We start from the raw sequence: 9,403 nt of genomic DNA on the forward strand, positions 1-9,403 counted from the left end.
AGCTGTAAGTTTGTTATTAGTATTCGACTGAAAAGCATGCAGGTCTTCCCCCTAGAGTCAAATCCTTCACTTCAGATTTAGTTTTAAAATCAGACAGAAAGACAGGAAGATCTTCTGTCCTTTGATTCACTCCAGGTAGCCGCAATGGCTGGAGCTGCACTGATCTGAGGCCAGGAACCCGGAGCCTCTTTCATGTCTCTCACGAAAGAGATCCTAAGGCCTTGGAGTCCTCAACTGCTTCCCCAGGCCACAAGCAGGGAGCTGGATGGGAAATAGGGCTTCCAGGATTAGAAATGGCACCCATATGGAATCCCTGGTGTACAAGGCAAGGACTTTAGATGCTAGGCTACCATGCCAAGCCCTCAAATCTTTCAATTCTTATATGGCCCCTATAGCTTCCAAGAGAAAGATTCTGGAATGTTTGAGGGTGTTACCTCAACTTTATCTTGCAATGACTAGTCCACCTTGCCAATGCCATGGTCTGGAAAGTCAAAGCTTTGATGTCTGGCAAGTTTCAGAAGCAGTGTTTCCAGCATGTTCAGCAAAGGTTAGAAGTATTCTCGGGGTGGACCAGGCAGGTCTGCATGAGCCAGGAACACTAAGCCACAGTGTCTAAGGCAGAGATCGGGACAGGTGAGGGACTGAGCCAAGCTGAGTCAGAGCAACCGTTGGCATGTATGTGATCTACAGCTGGGAACAGGCCCAGTTGGGGAGCTAAGGGGACAACCCTAGCTGGGTTGAGGTTCCCACCAAGGGGCATGTGGGCTGGAATGGGGGCTGCGTTCTGAACGGGACACGGTTGTAGTCTCCCTTGGCACAAATGTGGACTGGGATTGGATGCACCGAACCGGGCCAGACCCCTACACCCCCTGGTGTCCTGGAGGACCAGGGTAGATGTGGGATGGACTAGGCAAGGTCTCAACCCCTACAGAGCCATGTGTGAGCCATACGTGGATATGGACGAGCCATGGCTGGCCTGAAACATCTAACAGCAAGGACCAGTTTGGGTTGAAGGCCAGTCAGGAAAAGCCACTGTTCCTGCTAAGACAGGAGGTAAACTGAGTAGGGCTGGATCATGGAACCACTGGTATGCACAAAATCTGGCATTGGGAGGTTCTGATGGAGGAGTCTGGGCAACTGCTCTAGCAGGACACAGATCCGGCTGGTAAGCGCAAGAAACATGATAGCAAACAGCCTAGAACAGGCCATGGAAAGTTACCCACGGGCATACATCTGGCATGGGTCGGGGGAAGACCAGGCTGAATCTGTTCACATCATCCACTGGCAAATCCAGGCACCAGAACAGCGTGGGTCAAGTCGGGTTTGGTTGCAGCAAACTAGTGCACAATACGGAATGCCAAGGTGAGATTGCCTGTGCCAGAAGTGACCGCAGCACCCACCCAGCACGCAGCACGTGAGAATCAGGAAGGGAGGGGGAGGAGCCAGCAGGGGAATAAGGGGTGGTTCCTTTGCTGGACAGCTACTCCCACTGCAGAGCATGAGCTGGGATGGGAGCAGACCAAACTAAGCAGGGCTACAACACCTGTACGCCTCATGTGGACTAGATCATGGAAAAGCCAAACTGGGTTGATTAATTTTGTTTGCACCACTAGAAATAGAGTAGGGGAGGGTTGTTGGGGCTTAGCCACAGCATCAGCTGGCAGAAGCTGGCACTGGGGGCTAGTTCTGTCAAGTCAAACCGAAGAACCACCTGGAGAGTGCATAATATGGGAGTGGGAGAGACCTGGGAGGGAAATAGTGGGCTCCCTTTTGGGTTACCACTTCTAGGGAGGGCACGAAAAGTAGGACAGGGGCTGGGGTGGAATGGGGTGTGGGACAGACTGGACTGGTCTGCTACACATACTGGCAAACCAGGGTAGGGGGCAGGCCTGGTGGGGGTTATTGTGGGTCGCTCCAACTAGGCTGCAGCTCCCACTTGTTTATGCGAGGGCCGAGTGTGCTGGGCAGAACCAGGCTGGACTGCAACACCCATTGGTTCCATTGGAAGGCGGGGCTGAAAACAGAATCAACCCAGCGATCACAACCACCAGCTGATCATGGCCGTTGCCTGAGCCGGGCCCTGTCCCTGCGAGTACATACAAGAATCTGGTCTGAGAACACCTGAAACTTTCTTTGGAGATTTCCCCAATCGAAATGCTGGACTCAGAACTCTAACCAAGAAAAGACAGAACAGGTCAATCAACCATCAGCTATATGTTGGCAGCAAAATACAGGGCAAACAGACTCTGATGGACTATGTCAATCAGTGGACTCTTCAAAGACCTTATAGTGCTTGGAGTGGCAAGATTGGCAGCAATTTAAAACTGGAGAACTATCAAAACCACTTGATCAAGACCCTCGGAGCATACCCTACATGCGGGACCTGGGGAGGGTAGGAATTTGGGTGGGCCTTCTCCATTAATACCCCTCTTTAAGCATGAAGGAAACAATATGGAAATAGTCTTACCCACTTTCCTATAGCCCTTGAACTTTTTTACCCAACTATGTAAAGATTGTCAAAAATATAAAAATAAAAACTATTCTCTGGCTTAAGTTAGGAGTCTGTCTGAACTCCCATATGCACTAAGCACCTGTGTACGATGCCATTACTTGGGTCTGCACAAGGTTTGACCTCACATGGAGCTGGTAGTGCCGAGGATGAAAGGACAGGGCAGCTGAACTCCACATTTGTATCAGCTTCACAGAAGCTTTAGATCTCTGCTGTATCCCAAGATGTGCTTTAAAGATCAACTTGGGGACCTAATGGACCCCAGACAACCAAGTCTTCATGCTTGACGACTCCATGGAGGGTCACATTCAAGGAAAGGGCGGTCTTACTCCAAGTTGGTGAGCTGAGGCAGATCCACAAGGCTGCAGAACTAGCACACCTAGCCATGATAGGAGCATCACCTGAATGGATATGGGTCCACAAACCCTGCCTAAGACTTCAAGCTACTGCACAACTGGCTTGTCTTGAATCTTTGGGCCTTTCAGGAAAGCTCATATGCTTTGTGGGTCAGATTATGCCCCCTTAGAGGGTTTTTTGTCATTGCAACTGCTCTTGCTTAGGCTGTAACTGGTATAATCAAGTGCCTGATCCAGGAGTGACAATAGCTCAAAGGGAAAGGAAAGTTGTGTAAAGCCAAGAACTAGGTATAGAAGACAAAGTCACCAGGATTCTATTAGCCCTGCGGCGTGCACATTAACAATAATCTTTTCAGATGAAGAGTTGCAGACACAAACCAGTGAGGAGATCAGAACTTGACAGAGTCTCAACTAAGCAACACAGCTGACCAGACACTTGGTTTATGCAAGCAGGTAGCTGAGAGCAAGGACTTAACAGGTGCTGTCTTGCTACAGTTATCCAACAGCACATATTAGGATTGACAGCAGTGTTCCTGCAGATGGCTGGTGCAGGGGTGCATCCCTGACATTGTCCTGGGGCATTTCTTAGAACCCTGTCAAATGCTGTTGGATCAACTAACCGTTTCATTCTTCACCCAGACCAATGTTTAGACAAATGAAGTCCAGCACTTGATCCGTGCAGTCTCCAAATAGGATCTGCTACTACAGAAAAAATCATTTGTCATTGTGATCTTAGGTCAAGGAGATTAAGGTGAACATAGGCAACAATGTTCTGGAGAAATAGAACACCGTTGATTCAATCCCGACCAGCGGGGCTCAAGTAGTCGGCCAGAAGGAGCCCTTTCAGATGGAGGACGCTTTGAAAGGGTCAGTCATTTCTGTAATGCTCTTTTAGTGCTGCAATCTTTAAGGAAAAGGATAACGTTTTTAAAGGCTGTTGGTTTCTGAGAATGCTGAACCATTTAAGTATGACACCACCCAGTGGTTCCAGGGAAGATAGGGCCACGCGGGAATTTGGCAAGTTGAGGTTGTCAGCTATTTATACTGGCATAAACATCTTCCCAGTAGGCAGGTGTTCATCAAGAGAAGCCACTAGTGTTGCCACCCCTCCCTAGGTCAGACTGTCACCATCTCTCCCTTCAGACATCGACATTGGTTCCATGCAACTATGTGCATGCTGCTCTAAGAATCATCCAGGATTCATACCTAGATGTGCTTAGCCTAAACATGATTCCCAGCTGGTGATCGAGTGTCTAGGTTTGTCCTGAGTCAACTAGCCTCTCATGAATATAGACTGCAGAATTTAGTTCTTCCTAGTATGTACCCGAGGATTTTTAGGTGACTAAAGTGGAAAATCCAAGGGGTCAGACATTGCCTTATTCAGCCAAGCGGGATCCACACATGATAGAACCTCACTTATGCTCAGGACATTTAGAAGCTCGATTTAAGCACATGAAGAGCCCACCAAGTAATGGTTACTGTCTTGTTTCAGCTAGGAGGCTTTTGAAAAACAGTAGGGAACACTTCCTGCTACCCATCAAGAGCCCATGGTGCTATTGGCCACCTCCAAACATCCAAGGGACCCGATGATCCAAGAACATTCAATCCAGGTCAGAGTTCGAAAATACATTTGAAGTAAGATGCATGTATTTCACTGCAAGAAGCCTACTTAGCAGGTTCAAGTACTGAATTCAGTGTACTTTACACCCAACTGAAGAAAACTGACCAAAGGTCAAGCAGGGAGAATTGTGTTTTCCAGGATTCCTTTTGCCCTGTATGGCATGCGTTTCAGCTGAAGCAAGTTGAACAGTATCTTGAGGCGAGCTCCAGTTGTCATCCCGAGTTGATCTGGTAACTTCAAGTGCACCAAGAGCAGCACATTTTCCAGCCTCAGTGGCTTACGCTGGCTCGTGGCAGCTAACTGACCATGAAGCATGATTCCCTACAGCACTGCTTCAAGCACAGTGAACAGGAGGACCACTGGAGGTGGGTATTGAGAACTCGCACAGGGGTTCCAAATAGCTGTAAGTGTATATGCCAGAATCCAGCTGAGGAATCCTGTGACAGCATTTTAGGAGTTCAGTGTTTTGGGTTTTAGGCAAGTGCACTGAAAGTGATGGGAAGGTCATCCAGGCATTAGCATAGCTAGTTAGAACTCAGAAGGATGTAGACTAAACATCCTTTTTAGGACACTTTGGCCAAGATGTCTTTCAACTGCAGCATCACTGTGAGTAGTCCTGAGCCAGCATGGAGTCCATATCCAAGCCTTGAGGCTATGATTGGGCGTTTGTCCCGGGATACGCAGGATTTCTGTAAGAAAGATAGTGAAAGTGGGCAAGGCCTGAGAAACTAGTAATGAAGGGCTAGCTGTGTTGCTTGCCACTATTCCAGCCTCGCTAGGAGTGTGCCTTCCAGACTTCAGCCTTTAAGCTAGCAATTCTAGTGTGATCACTCGAGAGTCCAAGCCTCATGGCTTGTGGAGTCTCGCGCCTGGTGGCTTCACTGAATGTTTTCCACAGTCTAGGGAGACTCTCCATGCTGCAGTCAGATGTGCTAGGTACAGTACAGGGTTTTAAGAGTTTCATTAAGCCCACCAGGTCTTCATTTTGGGCAATGCCGAAGTCAGCCGCTGAGCCTTGGCTCAAGGAGGAAAGCTAATTTGTTCTTCAATGCCTGTACTCTTGGTCATAAACTAATTTTCCAGCCTTCAACTCATGGGGAGTTTAACAAATGAAACTAGGACAATTAAAATCAGAGTCCCCATCTATTCTGTTACAGGAAACAGCATTGGGTTGTTACAATCGCAGTTTGTATTCATTACCCGGTCCCCTTAGCAAATGGAACCATGAGAAAGCCTCAAGTTCAGAGCTTGCAGACAGACCGCTTGGGTTTTATGTTTAAGCCAAAGGTTAGCCAGTCAGTACAATCGGAGAGGGACGGCATGCATCCTTACACTCACAGCCTGGTCTCCTATTGGTGCAAAGTTGTCCTTTAAGTGCAGTCCCAGAACTTAGTTACGGAGTCTGGATTACTTGAACCCAAACTTAGTTCAGTCACTAGGTCTAAGGAACAGGTGGATTGCATTTTAATTTAGCGAGACTAAGTTGTGGAAAGACTGGTCATAGGATGTCTCAAGATTTGCTAAGTTCTTTCACCAGGGAGAAAAGTTCTGATGTGCGAGTGTCCAAGGAAGCAACAAAACCCTTTCCTTTTAGGGATGTTTAGGCAAGGACTACTGTCCACAGCACAAGCACCTGTTCAAGTTAAGATGCAGCCAACCATCCTACTTTTTCTGTTCTATTTTGTAGAAACACTGTTGAGTAAAGAGACTTGGAAACAAACCAAATGACCCCATCTTATTACAAGACGAAAATGCAGGCTCAAACTGAAGAATGCATCTGATCCAGGAATCCCAGGCTCAACACTGGTAAGCACTGAGAGAACAATCTAGATCCCCTCAGTCCCTTCAGTACCAGACCCTGTCAAGAGATGAACCTGAAGAGTGCTCCCTCTTCCTAGGTCACGCCCATTTCCCTGACAGGACCTCAAGTAGTCATCACTGAAAGATCCAGAGCCCCCTTCTAGGTTTCTTAAATGTTTTGAAGAACTATGGCAATATAGGGAAACTCAGTAGAGGGGATGACTTGGGGTGGGGACAAGGGAAATAGCAGTGAATATGGAGCTGTATCATGAAAAACTGAAGTCTGACGGTGAGAGCTTCTGCCCCCACCAACGTACCCGCAGATGCCAACAGCCCAACTGAAGCCAAGAGCTTTGTCTGGTGCTCCCAACATGGGAGGGGAGCCAGACACCTGGGGAATCTTCCACTACTTTCCAAGCTACTGAGGTGAACAAGTTTAAAGTAGGACAGCTGGAATATGAACTGGAACCCACTTGGGATACTGTCAGTACAAGCAGCTTTACCTGCTACAGTGAGTGGCTTCTAGGGCCACCATCACAAGGATGCCGGGAGTTGGCCAAGACTTCCATGTGGTTTGACCACTTTGTCTACCCAATCCTGCTTCCTTGTACTTCTGAGCGCAAGTCTCCAGAATAGTCTGGCCAGGAAGTGGCTGAGGTATCGGCATTTCTATACAAAGCAGGTATGAGGTAAGCAAAGATGCTGGGGTCCTTTTAAAACTCAGCATCCAACACCCCAAAGCTGAGCAACTTGGTCTCTGCTGTGAGAAGCCTCAGTCTAAGGGCCCATCAACTACTTCAGCACGTTTAAGGAATCTGTTGTGGTTGTACATTCGGGACGTTTCTGTTCCCTTCCTATCAAGAGTTACCTACAAGTGGAGCAGGGAATCTGGCTCGGTTCTAGTGTAGTAACCCAATCTACTTTTAGAAGCTGTCTTGCTTCAAGTTGCCTCATCTAGATAGCCTGATGCAGTGCTAGGCGACAGCTGTTCATGGATATGCCGACACTGACAAGTTATAGCACCGAAGCCACACCTTTGAAGGAGTTGAACTAACAGGCTTGTCAAATCTCCTTGTCCCCTAAAGTTTTTCTTGAAGTGTTGGCAGATGGCATATTAGTAAGGATTCTTTAATTTGAAGACTATCTACCCTCACTCATGCCCAACCCCCTGAAGTTCCTGCTTGAAGCTCCTTGGTTTTGATGTTATGCCCACGCTGATCCAGTATACTAGAGCACCATAGGCCTGGCTGAGGAACCATGTATAGGATTCCATTCTTCTATTGGACTACAGATGTATACCTGCTGAGTGCTACACCACTCAGCATGCCCATGGACTGGAACAGGAATTCAGGTAATGATGGCATCTTTGCTCCCCTTATGAAGCAGTCGCAGTTTCGAGGAGTGGCAACAGGCTGCAAGAACAGCCGTGAATGCTTTCAACATGGGTTACTGAGAAGTATAGTGCCAAAAGGAGGCTTGAAATCAGCTAAATATCTGGACGTGCCTTGTTTTATAGCATCCCATTTCCTTTCTCAACTCTGGTCTCAGCAGGCACTTAAGATTGGTATCGTGTCTTGGACGAACCTTAGCACCTGGGTTGTTTACAAAGCCAATAAGCCCTTCCTGTAATTTTAAAGTCAAGATCTTTATTCTGGAGGGGCCAAAGTTGTATACAAGAACAGACTTCATAATCTATAGCTGACGGAGATCTAAGGTCTATTAGTGTTCTTGTGGGAAACAAACTCCTTCCTTTGAATTGCGAATGGGCATGCCAATAGATACAATGTTTTATGAGACAGTCCATAGTTGACTCATGTGACAATGTACAGAGAAGATCACCAGGGCCTGGTCATCTGGTACGGAGCTGCCAGTACTGAAGTTAATGTGACTGGAAAGCTTTCTCTAGATTGTCAGAATAGCGACTTGCATTCTGCTGAGGGTGGAACTCAGGGTTCAAGATTTTTGAACCCATGAGCTTGAGGGGTGCCATAAGCCCATCTGAACTGCATGTCCCCTTTGACTATCATGGCCAGGCAAAGGCATCATTGCACCTTGTAGTCCCAAGTTGGCGTTTGGCTCCCTCAGGGCCAGCCTGGATCCAAGGCAGGGCTTGGGCACTACCATGATGTAGTTCTTTTCCCAACTGCCACATTCCAGCGCCAAGCCAGTTTACTCAGGTATTCTTATGGTTATTCATTATCAGCTCATTTTGTATTCAGAGAGCAGCAGTGAAGGCTTCATGTGCATCATTGAGAAGGTGCTCTTTTCCTGGTGTAGGAACTTCAGGACAAAATGACCATGAGGCAGTCTCCTGACAAGCTCCTGGAATCAAGCCGCTGGTTAAAGCACAGACACTAGACCAACAGCACTTGATCACTTTGTTACATCCTTGCACATGCAGAGTCCTGTAAGTATCACATGTGTTACGACCTTGGTCATTGAAGGCCTACTTACTTGTGATGGATTCCATCATGGAAGTATGGAAGAGCAAGTCATGCTGTGCCATTGAGCAGACCTTTGACTCATCCACGCCGTAGTTACATTAAAAACTCCAACTTGGAAAGCTGGTGTCTTAATTGTGTATACATGGCTTTTAACTCATCTTTCGCACTTTTAGTCTACAGTCACGTGTTATCAGCCCACTCAGAAGGCTTATCTTGAGATGGCTCATCTGTGTTGGGCCCTAACTCCAGGCAACCCCGTCTGGCCAAGTCAAAACTATCCCATCAACATGGTGTTCCCTAAGGACTGCTTGGCTTTGGACATGCTAGAAGGCTTGACATTTGTTATTGCATGGAGTTATTTGCCACTTACACGATTACTGTCAGGATTTAAGCCAATTGTCAACACCTTTGTTAACCAAGACCAGGCTGCAAGGGTTAACAGGAGAACCCAGGTGGAAGATGGGAAGCTTGAGAAATCGCATGCCTCTATCCCCCTCCTATGTTGTGAAGATACGACCAAGTGGCGCTCAAGACCAAACAGTGCTCACTAGGGGTGGGTCAGGCATTTTCAGAGCTGTGGAGACCCATGGTAAGAGTGTGCTGAGTATGAAGGGGCTGGCAGGGGGTTCCAACTCCTAGCAGCACCTACTCCTCAGGTATTAACACCAGGAGC

The sequence above is a fragment of the Ochotona curzoniae genome, unplaced genomic scaffold, assembly GCF_017591425.1.
Source record: "Ochotona curzoniae isolate NIBS_2020 unplaced genomic scaffold, NIBS_Ocur_1.0 contig_2861, whole genome shotgun sequence".
Taxonomy (NCBI): Eukaryota; Metazoa; Chordata; class Mammalia; order Lagomorpha; family Ochotonidae; genus Ochotona; species Ochotona curzoniae.